This window comes from Orbicella franksi, chromosome 15 (genome assembly GCF_964199315.1).
Source record: "Orbicella franksi chromosome 15, jaOrbFran1.1, whole genome shotgun sequence".
Lineage (NCBI taxonomy): Eukaryota > Metazoa > Cnidaria > Anthozoa > Scleractinia > Merulinidae > Orbicella > Orbicella franksi.
In genome coordinates, this window is record NC_138159.1 from 5,050,130 (window position 1) to 5,065,292 (window position 15,163).

General features: G+C 37.7%; 1 protein-coding gene and 1 long non-coding RNA gene across 4 annotated transcripts in view; one reads left to right on the plus strand and one right to left on the minus strand.

The window, feature by feature from the left end:
• The window catches only part of LOC145469679 (uncharacterized), a 159,729-nt gene that overhangs the window by 62,171 nt on the left and 82,395 nt on the right, over positions 1 to 15,163 (plus strand). The gene's annotated exons all lie outside the window — the stretch shown is intronic.
• LOC145469819 (uncharacterized) lies at positions 2,464 to 12,304 on the minus strand. 3 transcript variants are annotated; one of them, XR_014042369.1, is made up of 7 exons: positions 11,160 to 11,308; positions 8,889 to 8,954; positions 6,946 to 7,026; positions 5,940 to 6,058; positions 5,050 to 5,121; positions 3,286 to 3,383; positions 2,464 to 2,724 (listed from the first exon to the last, which is right to left on the minus strand). It is a non-coding gene; the product is annotated as an uncharacterized LOC145469819 (long non-coding RNA). The 3 variants fall into 3 exon arrangements; XR_014042370.1 differs by lacking the exons at positions 5,050 to 5,121; positions 11,160 to 11,308 and adding an exon at positions 11,863 to 12,304; XR_014042368.1 differs by lacking the exon at positions 5,050 to 5,121.

Here is a 15,163-nt window from a genome sequence, read left to right on the forward strand (position 1 = left end):
ATTATTTTTCAAAAATCCAGGAGTTTTCTGGGAATTCCAGGAGTAGTGCGAACCCTATTTTTTTTTTTTTTGTTTAGTTTTGCTTTTGTTCCTTTTATTACTACAAGATAGTTTCATAATGATGTTTAGGTGTTATGAAATTACAAAAGTGATAATCAGATTTTAAAATCAACGATAAATTTTGCCGTAAATACTGCGTTTGTGTAAACAAAATTTGCGGCTTTTGAAAAGGTGCGATCAGAGAAAATTCGTCCTAGCTTTTCTTGAAACGTTCGATTCACGAATTTTGAAACTTTTAAACGCTTGACAGATCAAACGAACGTGGTGTTTAATTCAAATCACGTGGTAGTCTCACGTCGTATCTGGCCAAAATGACGTCATACATCTTGTATCCGCCATCTTGGATTTCTGGTATTTTTTAAGCAAAAAAAAAAAGGAAAATCTAAGGACGTGAAGTCACGTTATGCTCCCCAATAACTTTGAAGTCACGAAATTTGGCCACTTTTGCTGTTTAACTCACACTGTGCGCCCCGCCACCCCCACCCCTCCCCCAGCCGAGGTCAATATGAAATGGGCGTACTTTTTTGTTCATAATGAAACGGCAAGTGATTCCTTAAAAAGTGATAGGCAATATTGCCGTAACTGAATGCTGAGATATTGTTTATATTTATTCCAGGTAGGGGGCTTTTTCAGTCACAAAGAGCAGCTGGAGCCGGGGTTGACTGGTGATAACCTGAATATGAATTGATCATATACCATGGATGGTGTCTGAGTGACTAGCCGATAGGTTTTATATTTTTACCGAATAGTGTATGTACCCGTGACAGGTTAGATATCTCTTACTTCTAAGAAAGAGGTTTTGGAATCGGACTTAGTGGCAAACAATATTTTACTAAAGGAGTCATTTCAGTTTTCTTTACCTTACTATTCCCATTCAAGGGGGAAAAAAATTTGCTTCTCTGCCGATGAATTAGTTTGGTTTCTAAGAAAGAAAACGACGAAACATTTCCCAAGAGACGTAAATGTTTAAGATTTGGAAAACCCGCAAAAGTTCATAGTCATTCAACTTGTTTATTCCAAAAACAATGCATATGGTAATTTTATCGAAATTCATTCGGTAATCATTATTATTTACATGTTGCTGTTGTTGTTCACGTACAGCGCGGCTAACTTAAATCCCTTCAATCTTTCGTACTTAACTTTTGCAGCAAATCGCGGAATAAAAGTTTCTAAGTTTATTTAGACTTGGTGGCAGTTATATGCTGAAAGGATTTTTAAATCGTCTTTAAGTCTATTAATTATTCGTAAACTTTGTAGTTGTCGAAGGAAAACAGTGTTGGTATGTAGTTGTTTTATTTTTCACAAAGGTTTAGTAATATAACTCTGTCGCGGGTCATCGGTTAATAATCTAGTTCCAGACATTGTGAACATGGCGGTAATACAAGAAGGTCGTAGCTATCAGAGGAAAATAACACAGGGTTCGTAAATGAAGGTTTTATCATGATCATAACATCTTCAGAATATAGCGGAGGTAATAAGACGAAGAGCTACGGACTCAGCGTATACATGTACACTGTTGTTTATTGAACGAAAGATATGTACTGTAATATTTATCTTTATTGGTTTTTGTCTGTTGTAGTATTACAAAATAAATTGACTTTATCATCTTACAAACTTGTGTCAGTCTACTGAAAACCATGCTTCCAAGGCTCTTTTGCAGATGCCATACAAAATTTTCAATCTTGGAAGGAAGGCCAAAATTTATGTGGAACACCGCCACCTCCAGCCGCCACCACTAACTAGCATTTCTGTTGTACTTACAGCAAGAGTTTGGTCCACCAATCCTTGTGGTACAATAGCCTCATATACGCATGCGTATTAGGTGAGAGTCCCAGTTACAAGAAACTTAATGTACTGTACGTCGTGACTGTAAGTAACCGACAGCTTCGTGTCGGTTTAAACCGAAGTTCAAACTTCGGGTTTCCCGACACGGAGGTATCAGTTACTTGTAAGTCGTGGCCGTAGGTAACTAATAACTTCGTGTTGGATAACCCGAAAAAAACTTCGGATTCCCCAACACGAGGTTATCGGTTACTTACTGTCACGACTTACAAGTAACCGATGCCTCCGTGTCGGGAAACCCGAAGTTTGAACTTCGGTTTAAACCGACACGAAGTCATCAGTTACTTACAGTCACGACGTACAGTACATTAGTTTATTGTGACTGGGACACAGTACATTAGATTGTTAGTACGCATGCGTATTAGAGGCTACTGTACCACAAGGATGGATGGACCAAACTCTCGCTATAAGTATAAAAGAATTGCTAGTTAGTGGTGGTGGCGGGGAGGTGGCGGTTTTCCACATCAATTTTTGCCTTCCTTCCAGGGTTGACAATTTTTCTTTGGCCACTTTTTAAAACTGGTCATTTTCAAACGTTTCCCACCAAAAGACTTAAAAAAAATTTATTATAAAATATGCTACCAAACGCGCATGCGTACGTCCAAAGTTGTGCCACAAGGACGAGAGCTCAAAACTCTCGCTATAAGTATAAAATAAATGCTAATTAGTGGTGGTTGGCGAGGAGGTGGCGGTGTTCCACATCCATTTTTGTTCTCTTTCCAATATTGAAAATTTTCCTATCTGGTACTCATTTTTTTCAGGGCATCTGCAAGATTGTGTTTTGTCTTTCGCCTTTCCTCACATTGGTCATTTCAAAGGCATCTGAAATAGAAGAGAATGTGATTTAAAACATACAAATATTTCCCACCAATTAACAGACTTAGAATATTATTCCAAAAAGAACATGATCGTAACAACTTAGTTAGAAGCTACTTAGACTTATACAATACCTTCGATGACTTAAACTTAAACAATATCTCCAAATTTTAGATGCGCTTGTACTTGATGTTCCAAAACCGGCACAATCAAAACCGACTGTAGCGAGACACGTTTATTCACTTGAACTTCCATACTCTCATTGCGCGATTTCTCAGAAATAATATTTTCTTTCACATGTAAATCTGCATGTAGCTGTCCCTGAACGGGCACGAATCAAAATCGATCGTAACGAAATTTGCTTTCATCTTTGTTCACGTTCAAACAGTATTGTTGACGTCTAATCAAGTTTACGCCCAAATATACAACAAAAGGTTTCAACCGGTTAAAATCTGTCTAGTTCTGTACCTTAACTTCCTTAAACACTCTTAAACTTGGGTTTGTTGAATGCCCTGATATGAACGAGATAAAATTACGCATAGCAAATATATAAACAATACGACTTACCAGAGTTTGCCCATCGCGTTCACAGGATTCTTTCGATTGCGTGCATGATGTCCTTGAAGTCCATCTTCGCGAACTTTGAAGCTGCTCGCTATTGAAGCCTAAAGGAAGCAAAAAGTAATAAAAAGAAGTCAATCTTATTCCTCTGTCACTGTTAATTTTCTGTATAAATTAAAGTAAAAGGCAAGAATAAACGCAAATAAGAAGCAAATTGTGCCGTTCTTATGTTCTGCGATAAACATCATGCTTTCTTTTGCACAACAACGCAATAAGCTAATTTTTTTAAATATATACTTATATGAATGTGAAGGTGAATTAATCAACATGACACGAGCGTGGGACAAAGAAAAATTCTGAGTCCCCGACAGGAATCGAACCCATGACCTCCCGAACACCGGGCGGGCGCTCTATCCACTGAGCTACGAGAACTCATGGAGAGCAAGGACATTTAACTGAGTTCATATATGATAGGTGTCCTGCATACTGCTAGGATCAACGCTATCGAATTCATCGTGAGTAGTGATAAGTTAATAAAGATGGTGAAAAAATTCACCATCTTTATTAACTTATATATTTATATTTTCCAAAGCGCAAATAATCAGCTCTTTCTAAACCTTCTTTACGAGCAATAATGGTAAATAGTGATAAAAATTGGATTCTGTTATCGCAGAAGGTTGCGATAACTGTAAATATGACAAGTTTACAATCATTTGCTTGTTCCACGTTTTACATACTTCAAAGCTGATAATAATAAATGCTACGTCTCTCGCGAGACAAAATTTTCTCCAAATAAGCAAAAAAAGAAAACAATCAACCACAATAGTATTATTTTGTGTTCGCTGTTAAGGTATGTCACGCTGACCATTAGTGCGTGCCAATCGTATGCTTTTGTAGTCAAGTTTTCGGCGCAGAGATTCGTTAAGTCGAGTTGGCGCAGTGGTTTGGTGCGCGCCTCTCGCTCCAGGATTAAACAGAGTCCCGATTTCGACTCCCGGTCCTGGCGTACGGAAGAATTTTTTTTTCCTTTTTAAAACGAAAATAAATTGACCAAACCTTCCTCGTGTACCAATTTTTAAAAAATCTATTTTACAGTGCAAAAGCCGATCGAAGGAAGAAGAGCAAAGAATTCATAGCAATATGCATTTCACGTTCAACCAATAAACAAACATACTTTCTACATGGATGGGAAAGAACGCCGATATGACTTCTCCTGGCTAAACCAACTTGCTTAAGGATTCCAACACTTTTATAGCTCGATGTATTCGATATTCTTTATACTATATATAGCTGCTTGTAGCAAAGTTCAGCTGCTGTCGTAGTGTTGGTTTAATGACCGGCTGCGTTGTTCTTAGTTAATACGTTGTGACATTTCTCTGATGTGTTGCAACCAGAATTATGTGCGCACTAATTATGCATAACAAATCTCAAAGAAGCTTTAAAGGTTGCTTCACACTTTCTACAAAATCAATCAAATGGCGGTGCCGCCGCCAAAAATCACTCGCGCGCAAATCCCGCCAGCCACGCAGGCTATATATGGTTCTGAAGATATAAAACAGAATATTGTACTCTGGTCTACACAGTAGCACTGATATGTTATTTTGAAAATTCTCAAACTAAATTGCAATTTCAACCAACACTGACCGTTTCGGATCCCGATCGCTGTTACAACCAAACCAAACGCCGGTGAAGTATAATGAACGTACAGTAGAACCACAAGTACGCATAGCGGACCTATTCGTAGCCATTTAAGATATCAAGGGGGCTCACCTGTATTCTAGCGAAACCAATTATTTTCACGCTTAACATCTTTGTTAAGTTGAACATCTTTGGTTTTCAAACCTGTGGAAGGTAAAACCATTATTTAAAAAGGGTTTTCTTTTCATATGGGGATTGGTACTAACGCTAGCTCAAGAGCAATTTGTATCATGCTGATGCAGACAGTCTAACTTCAAAACCAGGCAAGTTTTCTCTTTTGAACTGTTTTGATGTCAAGACCACTTTATGTTAAGGACAGAGAAACACAGGGGCCGGAGAGAACATCCTTGGTGAACCCAACCCCTTTGCAGGTCAGTTCTCACCATCAGCTCTCTGCATTTCACTCTAACAAAATTTCTCGCCAACAAAAATATCATTCTAACAGTACATGATTTGTACCAAGACGATTTACAGTATCTTCGGATAGTGCAAAGCCGCCAACCAACCAAACACTTTTCTTTCAACCATTGTGCAAGTACTTGAATTAATAAAAGTGATATTTTCTTTTAGATGTGCGTGCAGTTTCGATCATAAAACGTACAGGTAACAACCCGTTTCTGGCATAAGGTTAGGTTTATAAGGGATAGACCCCAGTGGTTTCCCAGTCAGCAAAAACTTGGCAAGGCAACACATCCTTCAAGGAGCAGATCCCTTGCTACCCTGATGTGACATCATATCTCGAAATCTGACTCAAACCTGCTTTGACAATTAGTCTGAAATCTCATAATAAAACAGCAAGCAGGTGACTGTTTTCATCCCATTAACTGATTCTGCTACAGAATTTTGTCACAGATTTTAAATCCGGTAAACTTGCTTTAGTTAAACACGCCGATATTGAGGTAACATTCAGCATAGCTGATCAAATAGTCAAATCCACAGTTAATGTTAGCAACATAACTTACTTGAGTTTGCCCCTCGTGTTAACAGAAAATGCGAGAGGAATTGTATTTGCCATTAGCATAAATGATGCTTTGGATTCAAGTCATCTTCTCGAACCTTTGAAACTGCCCACCACTGATACCTATAAACAAAAACAAACAAATTAAAGTGTTTCACCCTTATTCAACGGCCTTCTCAAATTTCATACTAGTTGCCGTTTCATATAATACCTATAAACAAAAACAAACAAATTAAAGTGTTTCACCCTTATTCAACGGCCTTCCCAAATTTCATACTAGTTGCCGTTTCATAATAAAAGGCCAAGAATAAACACAAATACTGTAAGATACAAATTGCCCAAACTAAACACATTTACTATAATTGTTTGTGTTACACTACAGCAATTTAAGTGACTAGAATAAACTAAATAACCAGTTCTAAGGCGCAAACTAATAATCAATGCCACATTGCCTTTTCTACCACTGTCACTAATAAAATCTGCCTTAAATTCAGTAGACAATTACAAATATATAATTGTCTGTACCATGATTTACATACATGTACTTTAAAAGCTTGGTTCATAAATTTATCATCCCAAGATAGACTTGCACAAAAAGAAAAATATATAATATTTGAAATATACATGTATGAAGTGTGCTGCGATTGAAAAGCCGTATTTTTCAGTTATCTGACTGGATGGCTGGCTCTCAGGAATACAATGCATTCTGACTGAATACTGTAGCTAATCACTTTGCAGAAGACTTAAGAACATACCCCAACTGATTCTTTTTTTTTTTTTTTAAATGCCTTTTACGAGTATAGTAAAACTCCTTGCACAGTTGCATCCAAAACAGAACATTGTGTGCAGATTCACAGGACCACTTACAATTTTAATGAATGGTAACCCCAAAGTTGGATCTCTAGAATTATAACCAAACCAAACACGGGTAAAGGGTAATTAAGGCTAGTTCCATATGTACGCCTAACGGACCTATTTCAAGACATGCTGAAGTTGCCAAGGGAGCTTACCTGTGTTCTGGCAAAACTGACAAAAGATTGTCGTGTTCAACGTCATTGGTCATTAGGTTGAATACCTTTGGTCTTAAAACCCTGTGGAGGTTAAACATTTTAATTGAATACTAATTAATCAATTGTTAATATTAATGATGATAAACTATTACAAATTCTAAACATGATTTAATTAGTAATTTTCTCCTCAGTTTGCAGGTCAGCACCAGCCATTCATTTTCCGGAAAATAAATCATTTATTAAGTAATTAAAACAGTGAATAAAATTGATTAAATAATTGGCAAAAACCTATTCAAAATAGTAAATGTATACTAAGTGAGCTGAGTATTCACATAAATTTTCAAATTTTATCTGGGTTGTTCAACTCAGGTCAGAAAAAAAATTAAATGGGTATTCTAAGTAAATTAAAAAGAAAAGAGAAAACTAATTTAAAACTTCCTCAAAATCAGTTTCAATATGCAAAAAGTTGAAATTCAAATCAGAGCAACAATCTATTAGACATTTTTGAACTGTTCTTTTGTAGTATCAGTTTCTTTTACACACAGGGAAACAAAGGCATTGGGGAGAATTTTTTTCGTGAAATCAACTCCTTTACAGGCAGTTCTTACACCATCTCTGGTAGAGTTCAAGATCCATTAATTTTCCTCTTGTGCTGTCAATTTGTATGAGGGATCAGTCTATGCCTCATGGATAGAGAAACTCAGGAAGAGATTTTTGGTGGAACCAGCTCCCTTGTGGGCCAGTTCTTACACCCATCTCCTGTACAAAGCTCAAGATCCATTCAGTGCATAAACACAGTCCAATTTACCTAAACAAGTTTTTTTTATCTTGTGCTAGCAATTTGGAATGTGGGACCAGTCTATGCTTCACGGATCAAGAAACTCAGGAAGAGATTTTTGGTGGAACCAGTTCCCTTGTAGGGCAGTTCTTACACCCATCTCCTGTACAAAGCTCAAGATCCATTCAGTGCATGAACACAGTCTAATTGTTCCTAAACAAGTCTTTTTATCTTGTGCTAGCAATTTGGAATGTGGGACCAGTCTATGCTTCACAGATCAAGAAACTCAGGAAGAGATTTTTGGTGGAACCAGCTCCCTTGTGGGCCAGTTCTTACACCAATATCCTGTACAAAGCTCAAGATCCATTCAGCCCATGAACACAGTCCAATTGTTCCTAATCAGGTTTTTTAAAATCTTCTGCTGGCAATTTGGATGAGAGACCAGTCTATGCTTCACAGATCAAGAAACTCAGGAAGAGACATTTGGTGGAACCAGCTCCCTTGTGGGTCAGTTCTTACACCTATCTCCTGTACAAAGCTCAAGATCCATTCAGCCCATGAACACAGTCCAATTGGTCCTACTCAGGGTTTTTTAAATCTTGTGCTGGTAATTTGGATAAGGGACTAGTCTATGCTTCACAGATCAAGAAACCCAGGAAGAGATTTTTGGTGGAACCAGCCCCTTATGGCCAGTTCTTTCACCCATCTCCTGTGCAAAGCTCAAGATCCATTCAGTGCTTGGAGACGGTCCAATTGTTCCTGAACAGGTATTCTTAAAACCTTGCACCAGCAATCTCGACAAGGGACCAGTCTATGCTTCACAGATCAAGAACCTGTCGTAGAGTTTTTGATGGAACTGACCATATCCATATTTGTGTGACCTTACACTCTTTTATAGAATTGCCTTGGATTGATGGATAAATCGAACTTTCCTTACCCCCTAATTTATTGATTAACTTGAAATTGTAAACAACAATTTATTGAAATTGACTCTGTCAGAAAAATTGGAATGAAATTTTCTCAGTCAATTAAAACAAATTGTCACAGGACCAGGCCATATTTATTCTGGGTTTGACAACTTCACAATAATTTACACATAAAGGTTGCAACAGTACACATAGCTTTTAGTGATATATTACAGGATGAAGTTGGGCAAATACTTAACTGAACGCAATTCTGTGTTTCTTGGGATAATTGGTCAGGGGGAACATTATCACTTAAGCTCTTTTCTCTTGATGGAGGAAAACAAATGAAAAATATTTATTAACTAGATAATATTTCATTAACTCAAAGGAATAATAATTGTATAGAGTACATGCCCTACAGGCTTAACATGCTTAATCCACCAACTGTTAAACTCAAAACCAATTGATGAGTTTGGGAAAGGTAGAGCCAAGCAAGATATGAGCCTCAAGCAGCCCATGCAGGTATCCATAGCAACACTGCTAGCAGCAACCACCAGGCACCGTCATACTGACAGAATCATTGGAGATACTTATTACCCATATATGTATATTTACTGCCAGTTGTGAAAGGAAGGGAGGCAGGGTGAAAAAGCATGCTACAAGCATTAATGGCACTCAAAGCAAACTTCAAGTTCTTCCACAGCTAGCAAGCAACACTCTTAAGTCCTTCAAAATCCTGTATGAGACCCCACAGAACATGCCCCCCCCCCCCCTGAAAGGCTGCTGACCGGCACTAGCTCGAGTCAATTGTTGCCTAAATGAGAATTATACTAGGGCCACGAAGCAGCCTGAAGTTATAATTCAAATTATATAAACAGATGAAGTGAGAAAGAGAGAGAGCCTTTAACAATGTGTATGAATGCAAGAGAAGTGATTTCACCTGAATTGAAACATTTAAGACATCACGATTTCTACTGGCTACAAGAGTTTTGTAAGTCTAGAGGAAAAAATTCCAGCTTGCCCTTGGGACAAGCAGCAGGGATTGGGAAGGCCATGGGCCGTTGGCATATGGCACATAAATCTACGAAATGAAGCGTTATAAAAGCACCTACCGGCCTGCGATGTGCCCTAGCATCAAAACAGCTAGCAAAATATACACTATTTTGTGGAAAGGATTTTCATTTGTGAAATTTTCAGTGTTATAATGACTAAACATGCGAGAAATCAAGACGCCTTTGCTCTTCAATCGACATTAAGAAAGCATTTTTTGTCCCCAGACCCCTTACTTGGGGTCTTGCTCAATCCATGTGCTTTCTGTTTTTCAATGATAGAAACGGCTGATTTGAATATGGTCGAATATGTTTTGCATGCTGTAATTAGCCAAATAATGTACCTCTGAAAGCAAAAGTTCCAAAATTGCCGTTTTACACTACGAACGCCAAGTTCGCCACAACGAATTGTGATCCTGAAAACAACAATCAAGATGAAGCTTCCAAGCCTTCTAGTTCTAAGGAACGAAAAAACTTTTGATGTGAAGTTTATATGAAATAATTCATATATGAACTGTGGTTGTAGATGAGAGTGAAGAATGATCATCGCAGTTAATTTTCCAATTTAAGCAATTGGAAAGAAGAAGCCTGAAAAAATCAGGGCTTCAACTTTTGGTTAACGTTTCATTAATTATTAGAGAGCTACAGGTGTGTTATGTACAGTTCATGTATAGCTCAAGTTTTAAATTGTAAATGCAACCTTACTTGTCACTCTAAATCTAAAACTGAGCATGTCTCAGTGATGTTGATGTCAGACTACTCGGTGTGTTACAGTTAATCAGTTCCAGTTCAGAATGCATAGCTTAACCTCAATTAAAGGTTATATAATTTGAGTTAGCTATATTCTGTGACTGTACACTTTAACCTAGCTTGAAGTCCAGTAAAAAGTATAAAACAACAGCAATCAAGAATTACGAATCATTTGTCAAAAAAATTTTTTATGGCCCATTTATTTACCTAATGGCCCATTTTTTTCTTATAAATGGCCCATAACTTTCCAATGCCATGGGCCATAGGCTCATTTGTCTGTTTTGCCCTCCCAATCCCTGAAGTAGCACTCAAATCTCACTTGCCCTAGGTAAGTACTTGTCCTGGAAGATCAGACGGCACTTTTTGGAAGCCCTGAATAGCGCGAGTGAGCATCCAAAGCTCACTGTGCGTAAAATAATGTTAGAATTTTACCACTAATTTTAAGTAAGAAAAATCCTTGTTTACAATACAAAAACGGTGAATAATACGAAAAGGTCTTCGAAAACTTTCTATTACTATGAATTTCCTAGCCCTTAAACTCATCAACAATAGATGAGCTTGGGGAAGGTGCCTGGAAAGATAGTGGAGCGTCGAGCACAAGAGCGGAGCGCGTAGGGTAACCATGACAACCCTGTGCACAAGAGCCAAGTTGTAGGGCAACCATGACAACCCTGTGAGCGGCAACCACCAGGCACTGTCACACTGCAAAAACAGTGGAACCATGATACTTACCTCATACTTACCAGAGAGGGAGGGAGGGCAGGGAGCTAAATCGCCAAGCACAGTCGAAACGGCACAAATGCACGTGACAATGAGTTGACCTCAAAAGTCACACTGTAAAACCACACGACCCCCAGCAGACCCCACACCACTGCGCATGTCCAAAAGAACCCCTTTAATACGACCACCCCGTTAATGCGACCAATTTTCCATGGTCCGAAGGTGGGCGTATTAACGGGGTTCCACTGTAGAAGATGGTGTTCCATGTTCTCTTAGAAAATAAATATACACATTTGAGGTCTGGAAAAACTGTTAGTGGATGGATGAGCAGAATCCAAGTGCTTAGCAGTTTTTCTAGCCTCAAATTTATTACGGTGCCTAAGAGGTCAAAATAAATGACATAAGTCTTGTTATTTAAGGATATGGAATTTCCAATCAGTAGGGGCCCCAAAGTTGAAATATCATGGAAATTCCAGGTGGTAGGGGGGAGCACCTTCAAATGGGGGTCAAACACAAAAAAAAAACCTCCATGGGGGAAGAGGTTGGATATTTTTCTGGACTCACACATTTTATACCCGGTCTGCTGTCTGCATTTTACACTACCATTTTTACATGTTTTATACACGTGCATACCTTGACAGTGGAGGGTGTCAGATAGAGCTTGTCCATGATTATTCAATGCTAATTATTTCACAATAATCATTAATAAACATACCTGCTCTATGGTGCCAAATATATTCAGTTGTTGTCCAGTACTGCCAGTCATTTACTGTTTATGTTATCTTTATCTGGTGACGTTTCTCATTTCCTCTGTTCTACTCTTCATCTGATCCGATCTTGGCTTTTAGTTTTGTTTCAGTCCGGTCAGCCTGAAGCTTAATTCTCACTTGATGTATCCACTGTCTTTCCACGGCTTCAACATTTCGGTTATTTCTCAACGAGAGGTTTACATTGCCTTGTGTAACAGCCCCGAGAAAAAGCGCGTTTAGTTTACTAGAGCATTACACTCAAAAAGTTTGTTTCCCTCTTCCACATGTCTTCCGCCATTTTGTTTTTATCTCTTGACCCCAAACTCACTCGGTCACAAAGTCGTGTCTGTATCACGTGATAGTTTCGTCCCCAGTCTTAGCCGACAGGGGTTTGGCCACAGGAAAATCTCGCTTTGGAGACGATTTGATTGGCTCCGATTTGATTGGCTCAAGACAGGATCAAGATTCACAGAGGACGTTTGAAGAAGAAAAAGACCAAGTTACCGCTACACAAAAAACATTGGTTCTGAGTACAGTTCATGCTTTGGCAAAAAGTCAAAACCATCTTATCCGAAGCAAGTGTTTGCAAGGTTTGCTTGAAGTAAATTCTTGTCGCAGGTATTGGTGTTTCACAACGACGCTGAGCGGAAATACTAGTCAGAACTTGTTTCTAGTGGCTGAGAGCTAAGTTAAATTTCTCCGCTAGTTGAATTCTTGAACGTGATGGGATGCTATCAAGCAAGAAAGACCGTGCTTGACAACATTTCAAAACACCGAGGAGAGAGTTGAAAATACTACGCATGGCGGATTATCAGCTCTTAAACAATCAGTTTCCACAGGTGACAAGAAGGTGAAAACTCTCTGGTTTTAAGGAATTAAAGGGACCAAAAAATTCGAAAAAAAAATTAGTCTTTTGGCGGGAAAAATTATCCTTAGAATAAAACGTCTGCGCTTTTGAATGGTGTCTGGTTTAGAGTCAAAAATATATATAGTCTTTTGGCGGGAAAAATCTTGCACTGTGCAACAGATCTGTCCCATCAAAAGTCAAAGTATATGTTTGCTTTCTGGTCAGACTCTGCTCAAAAGTGCAGATTTTGTTTTCTTTTTGGCAGCCCTACATAGTCAAAAAATAGTAAAAGAGATAGCCTACATTCCGACTAGTTTCCAGGCCCAATTTAAAAACGCATTTTTTTTTTTTTATTTCTTTCGTTAAGCGAAAGACAAAGGAGAAATGAAGCAAACAATAGTTGTCAAATATTTTCTTGTTTTCATTTTATTGTTTTCTATCATTAATGTATTTACAAGTTGTAGTAAGGTAAACTTGTTTACAACACTCGAATCTGTTCTTCATGCTATTAATAAAAGAAGTTTAAAAAAATCAATGTCTGAAAATTATTTGTAGAAACTAATGAGACGAAATTGCTTAATCGAAGAAAAACAAAATCTGAAACATCTATAATTACTACGAGAATCACCAGAAATGAAAATAATTGAGGCAAAAACTAATCGAGAAATGTAATCGAAACTAAAACTAAAGACTAGAGGAAAAATAAATTCAATAAATAAAATCAACTGGGTCGTTGCTTTTACAGTTTCAAGTAACCATTTGCTCTGGTTTTGACAATAAATATTCCGTTGACTTACTTGATAGCTTTTTGCAAAAATATTTGCTGAAAGTTCTAAAAGCATTGAATACCATTTAAATACGGATCCATATTTTGAACTGAAACCACGCGGAATATAAAATTCAAATGCCAGCTTTTAGCTTTCAAAATTTGCAGTTAAAAAGACTATCGTTTAACCAAACAGTGTAATCTGTCGACATAGAAGAAAATACGACACGTTCGATATATCAATATTCTAACATGGCTCCAAGGCTTTCGGGTCAAAATTGTAAGTTTTTTAAGTTTCTTTTGTCTCTCAATTCCCAAAAGAGACTTGGATACAAAGAAAACAACACCAAATATAAAAGTTTGTCCTGAAAGTCTCGGAGCCATGTTACAATACTGATATATCGAACGTGGCCTATTGCAATTGATTTCGTGGTAAACAATCAAGTGAAAAGTTCTTTCAAAACAACTAAATTGAGCTGCCTGGTCAGCAAAAATAATACCATGTTATAAATCGAAACATCACGGAATATACAATTCGTATATTAATTTTTACTTTTCAAAATTTGGCTGGTAAAATATTCCTGCATAGTTTGGTACGTGTCAAATTTGACTGTAATGAAATAGCAAGATCTGGCGAGATTCCACATAATTCCGGCTGACTGCGCAAATGACAGGCAATTCAAAATTTGAGTGATCTGCTGAAGGATTTGAGTGAATTCACTCGAAGTTTTTGTGAGGTTTTTGCCGAATTTGAAATTCAAGACAATTTCAGCTGACTGTGATAAACAAGCAAACGACAATTTCTTCCACGAAATTTGTGATTTCAATAACATGGATCCGCGTTAATTTCTTTAATCCATTCAGTTTCTAGCTCAAGGTGTAAATTCTCTTTCAGTAATTCCTATTCGTTTCTTTTACCATTAGTTGAGAGAATTTGGCGATACATCCCGACTACAGTTAGATGCAAATTTTCCCGTTACTTTTCTGCTTGACAATGTTCTGTCGAACGATACAAGTACCTAAAGTATTGTCCTTTACCTAACGAAACTTCAAGATCAGGAACCATATAAGCATGATTCAGAGCCTTCTTCATGTCAGCAGGCATCAGGCGTCTATAAGAGTCCAAGACGTGCAGCAAGGCGTTGCTAAGGAAATATAAAGAAAAGATCAGCACAACACTTCAGCAACCTAATATACAAACGTCTGAACTCAAAATTTTCACCACAAAAAGAAATCGACGGAGATCTATTGTAAGTGTACTTGTTGTGGCAAAACAATTTGCATTTTTGTTTGCACGTGATAGAATGTCTTCAAGTTAATAATTTCATGTTCTAAAACAAACCAGCCTTGCAATCTTACAGGACCAAGACACATGGAATCAAAATGGTCGTTTTGAAAACACCGACTCTTCAATATATTTAGGAAAGCAAAACACAGCAGTTAGACAAAAATAGTTTCCTTTATACTCCGAGTGAACTGGTAATGACCAAGTCGTTTGTTTATTCCTGTTTTGCTGCAAAAGAGAGCATATTATTTATTTTGTTACTGTAAACAGGAAGCCGTTGTAAGAATTAATTAATCAAAATAGAATCTGCTTGAAATCTCCCTATGGGGGTATGTTTACCTCGCAGAAGTCACGTTGCAATGAATAATT